This window comes from Paramormyrops kingsleyae, chromosome 21, assembly GCF_048594095.1.
Source record: "Paramormyrops kingsleyae isolate MSU_618 chromosome 21, PKINGS_0.4, whole genome shotgun sequence".
Classification (NCBI taxonomy): domain Eukaryota; kingdom Metazoa; phylum Chordata; class Actinopteri; order Osteoglossiformes; family Mormyridae; genus Paramormyrops; species Paramormyrops kingsleyae.
Window position 1 is genome coordinate 858831 of NC_132817.1, and position 13865 is coordinate 872695.

The 13865-nt window shown below is 44.5% G+C and overlaps 1 protein-coding gene across 3 annotated transcripts in view; it reads left to right on the forward strand.

Annotated features, from left to right (window-relative positions):
* rasal2 (RAS protein activator like 2) overlaps positions 1-13865 on the forward strand; it is an 89288-nt gene that overhangs the window by 12307 nt on the left and 63116 nt on the right. The window contains exon 2 of one of the 3 annotated variants that reach the window (XM_072704513.1): positions 5096-5804. The exons of the other annotated variants lie outside the window; for them this stretch is intronic. The gene's annotated coding sequence lies outside the window, so the exon portion shown is untranslated. The remainder of the gene's footprint in view (positions 1-5095; positions 5805-13865) is intronic. 3 annotated transcript variants of the gene reach the window in all.

Below are 13865 nucleotides of genomic sequence, written 5' to 3' on the forward strand. Positions count from 1 at the left end.
CTGTCTTTGTGCGTGCTTTCTCCCCCTGTCACATATGTGTATCAACATTAAATAACATTAGACAATTATTTAATAACATTCTTAGTAGCAGCAGCGGTTGTCTGTGCTTAATGTAGCATACATTTGTTTTTTATGTGAGTTGCTGGAAACAACCTTTGTACAAAGACAGACTGGGTTATTAATAATTGCTGGAAATCAAATTGGTTCCCCCCCCCCCCCCCCCCCCCGCCGATTAATCGAAAAAGTAATCGACAGATTAATCGATTATCAAAATAATCATTAGTTGCAGCCCTAAATGGATATCTCATTGATATTTTAACTAATTAAATTAAGTAAGCTGGTGGTGAAATTTAATAAATACGTGGAATGGCAGAGGTGCCCCTGAAGAGAGGCTTGGGAAATGATACAGTGTTCATCTAGCCATCCAAATAGATATCAGTAACTTTTTGAAGAACAGAAATTCTTTCTAATTTTAATCTTACTCCCCATTTGCATATGATCTAATGCTACATTGTGTGCATTTTGTTCTGAGCAAAAGTGCACTCACTACCCAAATAAATAGCTTTAAACATTTAATTTGACTGACTTTCACACAATACTGTATATTTAAAAAGTTGTACTATGATTTACACCTCAGAAATGGTCCTTCCTGAAAACACAGGAAGTCCCTTCCTGTTTTGTGCCATTATCAGTTATGCCTTTTAAAGAATTGTCTTCAAATACAATGAGTCTTAAAAACAGCAGAATCAAGTGATTGCATCCTGCATGATAATTGTATTCCCGGGACATATGGTTTTTGCACCAGTCTGTGACCGCCTCAGATTCTTTGGTACATACGGCAATAACTCAATTATATAACAGATCTTTTTTACACAGTTGTATGTGTAAGGAGCTAAAACTGATTCAATTTTGAGACCGATCACCCCAAAATTGAAGCACTGCTGCATAGTGATGGGCTTTTTTCACACTTTGGCACATGGAGTGCTCCAAGGTTACCAGAAAAATGGCTTTACTATGTACTCGGACACTAAGCTTAGCTGTCAACTGTGTGTGTTCTTACTTGTTTGTGTCTTAAATGGAGAGTGATTAGCCACGTTTAGCCATTCAGAATGGGAGTTCAGTCATTAGGCAACATAAAGTCACTTGTTTGCCTATATTTCTTTTTATTTTGTGGGCAAAGAATGAATAAACTCTTAACTGAAAGGGCTGGTGCTGTTATGTCACTGCTGCATCACCAGCGGCGCCATTTTTGGAGTAATGCAAACCAACAGTAATTCATCACTTTGGAAGAAACCAACAGGACGTGAAGAGGGAGAAGGCGAAGCATTGTGAACTGCCTAGTTTTCGGCATAAGTGCGTACACTTTCAAGCAACCAGCAAATGTTTACAGCACTGTATTTGTAATTTTAATGTTAAAAAAAAACTTGTGACAGAATCATTCCTGTATAAATACAGTTGAAATAAATTTGCTTGTAGTAATCAAGCTTACAGTGTTCATTTTGGGTCTTTATATACATAACGCATGGAAAAAAATTAAAACTATGGTAATTTTTGTTAGTTTACTTTGATAAGCCTACTTTACCTTGCGGTAACCTGTCTGTTTCTGGATAGCTGCCTGAGCTTTTGATCCTTTGTGTCTTTTCCAAGCAGGAATGGAGAAGAAATATATATCAGATCTTTTTTTTTCTGAACGGTCATGTGATCAGTTGTGACAGTCTTTCACCAACCATAGTGAACAAAGCTACTTGGAGTTACTCTAAAAATGGTGACCGTAACAAACAAAACCGACAATGCCTTGTGCTGTGACATTATAGCCACGTGATCGATAGCTAAACAGAGCATTGTGTTAATGACCCAGAGCTTGGGGGCTCAAATCCCACAAAGTGTTGGTAAATTGTACCTCTTCCCTTTAATCTAAGTCTTTTTGGATACAAATTAAATGTAAATGTTAAACTGTCTATGGCCTCTCCAGACCTCGGTATTTACTATTGTTGTATCTGTGAATATTTAAACATAAATAATACACAAAGGAATACACGTAACCACCTAATTAGTGGGGTAAGATTCTGCAAATTGTCATTTGTGGGATGTGCAATAAATGAATGAGCCTATTATCACACCTACAAGAATTCACAGCATTCAGGCAAAAATACATTTATTAACTTTTATATTTCCAGGTGATTCATACTTGTAGAAATTGCGCAAGTTGGTGAGTTTTACAACAGCACCAAATCTAGTCTGTAACTGCAAATGGTTATTGTTTTTGAAGTTGCAGAAGTTGCTAGACCTGGAAGCCAAGGACAGATCAACTGAATGCTAATATTTGTTTAGTTTTGAAATTTGTTGAATTTACCTTTCTGCTTAAAAAAGACACAAAGGGGTAAAAGAGGCACAGAAAAGTGGAAGGTGGCCTGAAAATGTTTCTGAGTGTACTTAAACTTCCTGGGTATGACATTAAACTGCATCTGGCTCTGCAAGAGGTCCTCTAACTTGCAGGGATAAAATTTTGGGGGTTGGTGGAGGGATTGGCACTCCAGCCACCATAAAACTCCCGACAGCTCAAAGTAAACAGGAATGATACCCTTCTGCTCTCCATGGGAGTAGCTCTGCTGCAGCTTCTTACAGGAACACTGCACACACCATGAAGGGGATGTGGGAAAGCCTTTGGGAGCCTCATCCCCGGATGAGTCGAATTGGTCGGAGAGCTAATAGGGTCAGGCGTGTTGGGGATTGGAGCTGGTGTGGTGCTGAGGCGTTGCCTGCTGCATGGCGGTACTTGGGTCCCAGTTTGAGTCAGCCCATCTGAACAATCTCTTGTGTCTCTGGCAAGATTACCTTTCTCTACTGTCGGGGGAGCTTTGTAAACTCCACATTTTGGTGGCAACACTCTCTGAGGTACGTAGATCGGTGAGTGACCAGATCTCTGAAGGCGGGTATCCCCCCTTTTGCTCTGGTCGGTCTGATGGCTGCCATACCCAGGGAGTAGCTGTTGCTGTAGCAGATTTGCTCCTACCGGTGGTGCCTGCAAATGGTCAGGGACTGCGGGTTGCTGGATCCTGGTTCCAACGCCCTGAGCCATATCGTTGGACTAGGTACTCCAATACTGGTGGTGCACCAAAGGAGATTGATCACATCCTCGTGGGCAGATGTTGGAGGCTGCTGCAGAACTGCAGGGTCTACAAAAGTGCCCAGTTTGTGAATTCTGACCACAGACTTGTTGTTACTACTCTGGAGATTCAGCTTAAATCCAGTAGGCTACCACCTTCTAGGAGAATAAGGGTGGACTTGGCCAGACATAAGATCAAGCTTTTTCTGATGAGTTTGTGTGAGGAACTTGCTGACTTGGGTGTGGCTGTTTACTCTAATATGATGTGGCAGACCTTCCATGATAAGACCCAGAAGTTGCTGAGGGTTGTGTTGGTGTTGCCAGTGTTACCCGAAGGAGGTGTTTCGTCTCACAGGGCATCCTGGATATTATCCAGAGGAGTCGTAGCTCAGGACTTGGTGGCAACTCCAGTCTGTACCGAGATCTGAGGGGGACAGCTCTGAGGGCAGATAAAGAGGCGTTTGTTAGTGTGTCACCTGCTCAAAGATTCATCTATCTGTGGTCCAGGGACCCACGTCCTGCTTACAGAGGAATCGAAGCATTACACACATTTGAATCTGTTTCTCAGTGACTTGCAGTCAGGGCAGGTGATGGAATGGTCCTTATGGATGACACTGCAGTTGTGACCCACTGGGCTGGCTACTTTGAGCAGTTTAAAGCTGACCCTCCAGTTAGGACATTGGACATCTCTGGGTCCACGGTTTTCGAGGCTGATATTCCAATCAGCTGTGAACTACCCAATCTCACTGAGATTGCACAGGTGGTGAATCACCTGGTGGTAGTGAAGGCTGCAGGGATCTGTGATATCCAGGGGTGAACTTCCCCAGGCTGGTGGTAAGGCTGCCTTCCATTTCCATTTGGGAGTCAGGCGTCATCCCAACTGACAAGAAAACGGAACTTGTTGTCCCTATCTGGAAAGGGAATGGTCATTGCCTGGATTGCGGCAACTAGAGGGGGATAACACTGCTTTCAGTGCCAGGTAGGGTCCTTGCTAGGGTCATCCTTAACAGGATCTGCAGTCACTTGCTCGTCTGTCAGAGACCGGAGCAGTCTGGTTTTACATCTAAGAGGTCTACCATCGACCATATCGTGGCACTGAGGCATGGGCGTCGCCACCATTAAATCTGAGGGGGATGTATCCCCCTCACATTTCATAATTATTTGTTTGGACCCCCCCACATTTAACATAAAATATTAGTTTTATGGCAGTGTGTCCCCCCCATATTCAAAATGCTTCTGACATCCCTGCACTGAGGGTTCTCATCGAGTGTAAGTGTGAATATCAGCAGAGGTTCTTTGCAGCCTTTGTCGATTTTCATAAAATGTTTGACTCTGTTGATCGAGTTGCCCTGTGGGACATCCTGAAACTTCATGGGATCCCCCCAAAGTTGCTGGACATCATGGCCAGCCTGTATACTGGTACTATGAGTGCTGTGCGAGTGAAGGGACAACCTCCGCATTCTTCCCAGTTGATTCTGGGATTTACCAGGAATGTGTTCTTGCTCATACATACATGCTTGTATGGACTGGGTGTTAGGCAGGGTCGTGGGGTCCAGTGCCTGTGGGGCATCTGGTGAAGAAAGATTTTGCAGACAATGCTGTGATCTTAGCAGTGTCAGTGGAGGCTCTGATCGGGACTCTTGAGAGACTGAGCGAGGAGTCTCTGGGATTGCGGGTGCCCTGGATAAAGACCAAGATTTAGGGAGGCATAAAAAGACAATTTCCCCATGGAGATTAATAATAATAATAATAATAACAAGTCTTTAGAGTCCTGGTGCTCCCTCTCTTGTTGTATGGTTGTGAGACATGGGTGAAGACTGGACCCCTTCAATACTGTGTCTCTTCGGAGAGTCCTTGGGTACCGCTGGTTTGACTTTGTGTCAGATGAGCAGTTGCTAGAATGAGGCACATTACCTGCATTGTGAGTGAGTGTCAGTTACGGCACTACGGCCATGTGGTGCGTTTCCCTGAGGTTGATCTGACTCGCAGGATCCTCATTGCTGATGACCGAAGCAGCTGGACCAGGCCGACGAGACGCCCACGTAACACCTGCCTGCGGCAGATGGATGGCCATTTCCGGAGCGTGGGACTTGGCCGTGCATCTGCCTGGGAGGTCGCCACCCAGGTTCCCGAGGAGTTCCGCCGTGTGGTGGGTGCGGCAACATGCTGCACCGATGCATTCTCCCTGACCTGACCTAACCTGACCTGACCTAAACTACATACAGGTAGATGCTGCCTTAATCAATATGCCACAAGAAGATGCTGAAATTACTCTTTTCATGATGTATCATTTGACACCTTTTTTTTCTTTAATCCATGATTTTGTTTGGGGAAAAATGTATAATGTAACGAATGAAAAGTCAGAATTATTGTTAATGTAATCCTTTTTTCAAGTGCCAGGCCCATAGTGTTTAACTGTTGCAGGCTTTTTTTCATATTTAGACTGAAAATGTAATGCCTTGTTCTGTACTGGCTTGATTTACAATATCCATCCATCCATCCCTCCCTTATCTGCCCCTTGTCTGGGGTCGAGTCACAGGGGCAGCAGTCCAAGCAGGGATGTCCAGACCTCCCTCTCACTAGATACCACCTTCAGCTCCACTGGCGGAATACCAAGGTGTTCCCAGGCCAATCAAGAGATATGGGGCTCTATTTTGACGATCTAATGGAAAGAACAAGTTGCAAGTAACATTTATAGGTGTGTCCAAATCCATTTTAGTACTTTGACAGTGGAAAAAAACAGACTTTTTGCCAATGCAAGGTGCAAAAAGGTTGTCCTAATTCTTGTAATTATTGAAAGGTATGTTTTGGGTGTAACATGCAATAAACTAATCAGAACAGCATGTCACCTTACGTGCATGAGCTATGGCAGAAAGCTATAGTAATGGTGTGCTTCTTTGGCATACCATATTGGTTTTTGTCTGCGTAAATGTACTTGCTCATGTACATAGTGAAAATGTTCCACGGAATGAGGTATCAGCAGGTGTATCCTCATTTTCTGGCATCACCAGATGCTCAGTGCTGAAAGAGGCATAATGATGTAAGGAGACGTAACAAACACTCACTGCTCAGCCCCGTGTCTTTAAATACCCATGTGTGTCGATTGGTCAAATAGCCATTAATCAATACATATACAATACTCAATTTTTTTAATGATATGGTTTATTATATATATAAAATATATAATATATAGCTAATATTTTTTCGGTGTTTCATTAAGCAGTATGATTATATGAAAGGGCCAGTTGTACTCTATAATATGATGTATATAAATGAAGTAAAATAACAAAAAACCATTAGTGCCCTTCACATGCATACCTGTTTCTGTAACGACCGCTGTGCAACCGGCCATTTCTAAAAGAATAGAATAGAATAGAATAGAATAGAATAAACCTTTATTATCCCACGAATTTAGGTGTTACAGAGCTCTTATACAAAAAGTAATGTAGAACAACAAGAGCAGGTAGGTCAGTTGTCTATACACACAACCAAAGATTTAGAAATAAATAAAGATGTAATAAATAAAGATGTACAGAGATATGTACAAAATGTACAGAGATATGTACACAAGTGTGGGGGTGGGGTGGGGTGTGAATGATCCTGGTGAATATACAATGTACACTCAAGCTGCAAATCGGTAACAGCAGTTAGACATATGATATGTCCGTTAGACAGTATAGGAGTAGAAAATACTCATGCTAAAACTGTGTTTTAAAGTCTGACAGCTGCTGGTAAGAATGACCTGCGGTAGCGCTCCTTCCTACACTGTGGGTGTAGAAGTCTATTGCTGAACGAGCTGCACAGAGCTCATACAGTCTCATGCAAGGGGTGGGGGGTGTTGTCCATAATGGATGTCAGCTTAGACAGCATCCTCTCTTCCCCAACCTGCTCGATGGATTTCAGTGGACAACCCAGGACAGAGCTGGCCCTCTTCACCAGTTTGTTCAGTTTCCCCCTGTTCTTCTCTGAAATTCCACCACACCAGCAGACCACAGCATAAGAGATAGCAGATGCTACTACAGTGTCATAGAAGGTCCTTAAGAGAGTCCTGTTCACCCCAAAGGATCTTAGCCGCCTTAGCAGGTGAAGACGACTTAGACCCTTTTTGTAAACTGCCTCAGTGTTTGTAGACCAGTCCAGTTTGTTGTTGAGGTGAACACCCAGGTATTTGTACTCCTCCACCGTTTCAATGTCCAGACCCTGGATATTCACCGGTGTAGTAGGAGAAGACTTCTTGCTGAAGTCAATCACCAGTTCCTTCGTCTTGCTGGCATTGATACGAAGATGGTTCCGTTCACACCAGCTGACAAAGCCATTGATGACCCCCCTATATTCTAGTTCGTTCCCCTCTGACACCCGACCAACAATGGCGGTGTCGTCTGAAAACTTCTGTAGATGGCAAGTGTCCGTGTTGTAATGGAAGTCCGCAGTGTATAGGGTGAAGAGAAAAGGGGCAAGTACTGTTCCTTGTGGAGCCCCCGTGCTACAGACTACCACCTCAGACACAACGTCCCGGAGTCTCACATACTGGGGTCTCCTGGTGAGGTAGTCCGTAATCCACGCGGACAACTGATAGTTCAACCCTGCTCCCTCTAACTTCCCCCTCAGCACTGAGGGCTGGATTGTATTGAAGGCACTGGAGAAGTCAAAGAACATGACTCTCACAGTGCTCCTAGTCATCTCCAGGTGAGAGAAGGCCCGATGCAGCAGGTAGATGACAGCATCATCCACCCCGATGTTCGGCTGGTAGGTATGAAACTATCAAAAGGTATGAAACTATCAAAACCACTTTGCGTCGTGCTTTCTGATTGTGCAAAATAGGGCCCATAATCTCTGGGGCTGCCCAGGGGACTTGTTCTAGTACACTTCTCCAGGGAAACCTTCAGGAAGCATCCTACATTGATGCCTGAACCACTTCAACTGGCTCCTTTCGATGCAGTGGAGCAGCAGCTGGACTCTGAGACCTTCCCAAATGTCTGAGCTCCTCATCCAAGAGGAAGTTCATTTCTGTTACTTGTATCTGTGATCTCATTCTTTTGGTCACTACCCAAAGCTCATGACCATAATTGAGGGTAGGAACACATTTTGACTGGTAAATAAAAAGCTTTGCCTTCCAGCTCAGCTCCCTCTTTACCACAACAAAATGGTACGACGTCCGCATTACTGCCTGTCTATCTGTCGATCCCTTACTTGCTTCTTCCCTCACTTGTGAACAAGACCCGAGACACTTAAACTTGTCTGCTTGAGGCAGAAACCCTCCCCCACCTGGAGGAGGAAATCCACCCTTTTCCGATCGAGAACCATGGCTTCAGACTTGTAGGTGCTAATCCTCATCCAGGCTGCTTCACATTTAGCTGCAATCCACCCCAGGGCATGCTGCTGGTCACAACCTGATGACACTAACAGTACCATATCATCTGCCCCTTGATGATGCTTATAAATTCCGTCCACAAAATCTCTTAACAGAATAGGTTATAAACGGCAGTGCTAGCGGAGTCGAACACCCACTGGGAAGTCTGACTTACTGCTGATAATGCAAACCTGACTCTTGCTCCACTTCTACAGGGACCTGATGGCTCACAACAACGAACCCTTATACTCCTGAAGCACCCTCCCAGGGACATGATCGTATGCCTTTTCCAAGTCCACAAAATGCATGTAGACTAGTTGGGCAAATACTCATAAAACCTCCAGTATCCCTTTAAGGGTGAAGAGCTGGTTCAGTATTCAGAGACCAGGACAGTACCTTACCCAGCACTGAAAGCAGTGTTCTCCTCGTGTAGTTGCCATGATCGAGGTGATCACCCTTCTCTTTCCAGATAGGGACAATAAGTCCCGTTTTCCAGTCAGTTAGGATGACGCCTGTCTCCTAAATGGAAACAAAGATTGCTTGCAATGCAGGGGGACAGCCTTTCCACCAGCCTGGAGAAATTCACGCTGGGTACCACAGATCCCTGCAGCCTTCCCTACCCTCAGCTGGTGCACCACCTAAGCAATCTCAGTAGCCGCCCAGTGGGTCAAAACTGCAATGTCATCCATATGGACTGTTCCATCACCCTGCCTGACTATGACTCTCTGAGAAACAAATTCAAATATGCATAATGCTTCAGTTTCTCTGTAGGCAGGGCATGGGTCGTTAGACCATAGATGGTGTGTCACTTGCTCAGAGATTCCTCGACCAAATGCCTCCTTATCTGCCCTCAGATCTCTTGCAGCCATCCTTCTCAGTTCCTGAAGTTGCCATCAAGCCATGCACTGCAACTCCTCTTGATAATATCCAGGGTGCCCTGCGAGATGAAATACCTTTTTCTGGGAACACCAGCAAAATCAGCACAACCCTCAGCAACCTTCAGGATCTTGTCACGGAAGGTCTCCTACATCATATTAGAGTCAGCAGTGACTTCAACGCTCGTTGAAGTGACATTGGACACCATCGGGAGGAGTAGATCCACCACAGCAACAGCTAACCCCAAATATTGGCAGCTATCCGGGCAACCAGACCAATGATAGGTGTACTCAGTTACAGAATTCTGGCCACTTCCTGGTCTGTGTACCTTAGAGAATGCCACCACTGAAATGGCGGCAGAGGAAGATGGTCATCATGCTGGACAGATAAGATGTTTCACGTGCTAACCCGTATGGGCTGCCTCAGATTAGGACCTAAGTGCTTTTAGTTGGCAATGCTTCAGCACCACAACAGTCCTGATCCTGGCACCATTGGCTCTCCGGCAGTTTTGTCTCTTCTGGGGATGCCATCCTCTTCATCATGCTGCAGCCTTCCTGTGAGCGGCTGCAGCAGAGCTACACTGGCACTACACAGAGTCCTGTCTGCTTTTTTGGAGCTGTGTGAAGTTTTTACGGTGGCTGGAGTGCCAATCCCACCACCAAACTTTTTCCTCCATGTTGAAGGACCACTTGCAGGGCCAGATGCAGTTTGTCATATTCAGCCCCATCATCGAAGAGTTCTTCTACTACTTCAGTGACCTCAGCCCTAGTCATTGATAAGTCCCCCTTTGAGTCTTCCAGATGTACTTCCTCCAGTGAAGGCATATCAGTGGGATTCAGGAGGTTCTCGAAATATTCTTTCCACTGCCTGATTATATCCCCAGTTGAGGTCAACAGTTCTCCATCCTTGCTGTAAACAACATGAGTAAAGCCCTGATTCCCCCTCCTGAGCCGTCTGACGGTTTGTCAGAATCTTTTCAAACTCTTCCCACAGTTTTTGCTTCAGCAACTTCCAAATCCACATTCCACTTAGCCTGCCGGTACCTGTCAGCTGCTACAGGAGTCCTACAAGCTAATCAAGCTTGGAAGTCCTCCTTCAGCCTGACAGTTCCGTTTAACACTGGTGTCCACCACCAGGTTCGACAAGCACAAACACCCTAATGGCCACAACTCTACATAGCTGCCTCAGCAACAGATTCATGGAACATGGCCCATTCAGGATCAATTCAATTCAATTTTATTTATATAGTGCATTATCACAACATTACATTGTCTCAATGCGCTTTACATTTCTGCCTCGTAAGGACCCCCCATTGAGTAAGCCAAAGGCAACGGTGGCAAGGAAAAACTCCCTAAGAGGAAGAAACCTTGGGAGGAACCAGACCCAAAGGGGGAGCCCATCCTCCAGGGGCCGGCAGATGAGTCAAACAAACAAGATGAAATGACTAAGCTAATACAGGGGTTGAAATATATGTCTCAATGCAGCGGCCGACCGGTGCAGGCACGTGGTGCTTGATGCATGATGGCAGGATTAATAGAGGCACAGCCGCAGGGAAGGATGACGAGGCATCGTGTTGAGCCAAGGGCAGGCAGGTTGGAGGGTAGTTGCCGGTGGTGGAGGTAATTGTCTTGTAGGCAGCAGAGGCATAAATTCTTCAACGACATTGTGCTCCAGGGAGCACACCCCAGAAGGGGTGAGGGAGGAAGTAAGAAAAAATTGTGTATTAGTCACAGTTGAGGAAACCAGAGGCAGTGCAAGCAAACTGATCGAGTGCAATATTCGTCTAGGCTCCGGCAGATCTGGGTATAGCAGCATGAGAAAGAGGGAGAGACAGGCGGGAACACAGGCATGGGGACTCCCTGAACATCAGCACTCTAGTGTAGAGCTAGAGTGACAGCACTGACGCCTCAGTTTATCCAAAGCCAATGACACCGATCCCCACCCAGCTCATCACCTCATACTGTTAGTCTGACTGGGAGTGAGGGACTAGCTGGAACCAGAACTAGGTTTCCTATACGCTAAGCTATACAAGTGCGTTTTTAATCTAGACTTGAAAAGCGAGAGTGTGCCTGAATCCCGCACATCCGCCGGGAGACCATTCCACAGCTGCGGAGCTCTGTAGGAGAATGCTCTGCAGCCTGCCGTAGCCCTGTCTACTTTAGGAACTAATAGATATCCTGCTCCTTGTGAACGAAGCAGGCGAGAAGGGTTGTAAGGGACCAGAAGATCATTGAGATATTGTGGTGCAAGGCCATTCAGAGTTTTGTAGGTCAATAGCAATAATTTGCAATCAATCCTAAACTTGACCGGTAGCCAGTGCAGGGAAGACAGGATAGGGCTAATGTGATAATTTTTTTTTAGTTTTTGTGAGAACTCTGGCAGCTGCATTTTGTACTAACTGAAGTTTATGTAGGGATCCAGATGGACAACCCGAAAGGAGGGCATTGCAGTAGTCCAATCTAGAAGTTATAAAGGCATGTATTAGTTTTTCTGCATCTTGAAAGGACAGCAACTTCCGAAGCTTGGCTATGTTCCGTAGATGATAAAATGCCGTACTGGTAATGCTATTTATGTGAGCACTGAAGCAGATGTCGGAGTCTACCAGGACACCAAGATTTCTGACCACTGTTTTAATTTGAGTAGGGAGGCCGCTATGGTTGGGGTTTACAAACTTATTGCGGGCCTCCTTAGGACCGATTAAAAGAACCTCAGTTTTTTCAGTATTTAACATGAGGAAATTCCTTGCCATCCAACAACGGATGTCTAGCAGACAGTCGGCTAAAGAAGAGAGCTGGGATGCGTCACTAGGTTTGACAGATAGATACAATTGTGTATCATCAGCATAACAATGAAAATGAACACTGTAATTTCTAATTATGTTACCAAGCGGTAGCATATATAGATTGAACAGTAGTGGGCCCAACACTGATCCCTGTGGGACACCATATCTTACTTTAGTGGCTATGGATGACTCATTGTTTACATGGACAAACTGGTAACGATCAGTTAAATACGAACGAAACCACAGTAGTGCTGTCCCTTTAATGCCAATCAATGTTTCCAACCGGTCCAAAAGAATATTATGGTCTACAGTATCGAATGCTGCAGTTATATCCAGTAAGAATAATAGCGATATACAGCCACGGTCGGAAGCCATAAGCAAGTAGTTTATCACTTTGACTAAGGCCGTTTCTGTGCTATGATTGGGTCTGAAACCAGACTGATATAGCTCGTTAGCATTATTATCTTGGAGAAAGGAAGACAGCTGATGAGCAACAACTTTCTCTAGAATTTTAGAAATGAAGGGAAGATTTGAGATGGGTCTATAGTTTCCTAAGTCACTAGGTTCAAGATTTGGTTTCTTTAGGATAGGTCTAATAACAGCCATTTTAAAAGATTTAGGAACATATCCAAGACTAAGAGATAAGTTTTAACAATGTAGTGCTAATCAGTGGTGCAATTTCCTTAAGTAGATTGGTGGGTATTGGGTCAACAAGGCTAGTAGTGGGTTTGCAAGAGGAAATTAACTGAAGGAGTTCTGTCTGCACTACAGGAGTGAAACATTCAAAGGTGTTATCATTAGTACTAATAACACTAGCGCTAGCAGAGGATTGGTGGTTGTGTGCAACCGTGGGCATGCTCGTGATGGTATGTCTAATCGTGGTTATTTTATTATTAAAAAACGCAATAAAGGCATCACTACCAAGAGCTTCTGGGACTTGTGAGTTTAACATTGAACGATTCTTTGTTAACCTAGATGCAGATTCAAATAGGAATTTAGGATTGGTTTTGTTATTTTCTATTAGTTTAGAGAGATACATAGACCTAGCAGTCATTAGTGCATGTCTATACTTAGACAGGCTCTCTTTCCAGGCAAATCTAAAAACTTCTAATTTTGTTGACCGCCATTTGCGTTCTAGCTTTCGTGAAGCTTGTTTAAGTTCACATGTACGGTTAGAGTACCAGGGGGCAGGTTTCTTATCTCTATGTTTTATTTTCTTGAGTGGTGCTACATGATCAAGAGTGGTACGAAATGATTCTACCATGTTCACGGTTACCTGTTCAAGTTCATTTACGCATGACACTTCAGAGGTTAGGTTAAAGGACTGTGGGAGCTGTTCCAGAAAAGTTGCAGCGGATAATGAGGCTATGGAACGTCTAGTATCGTACCTCTGGCCTGGGGCCTTAGGGGAGTTATGTTGTATTTGAAATGTTAAAAGGTAATGATCTGAAAGTAGAGGATTCTGAGGGATAATTGATATGTGTTCTACCAGGACACCATGACTAAGAATCAGGTCTAGGGTGTGGTTACAGGCATGAGTTGGCCCAGTTACATTCTGATGTACATCGACACAGTCAAGAATGGTAGTAAATGCTTTTGTTACTGGATCACTTTCATTTTCCATATGAATATTAAAATCACCAACAATCAAGGCCTTGTCGGTAGTGACCACCAAGCTTGTTAAGAAATCTGCAAATTCCTTAAGGAAATTGCTATAGGGGCCTGGCGGTCTATACACAATGGCAATGGTG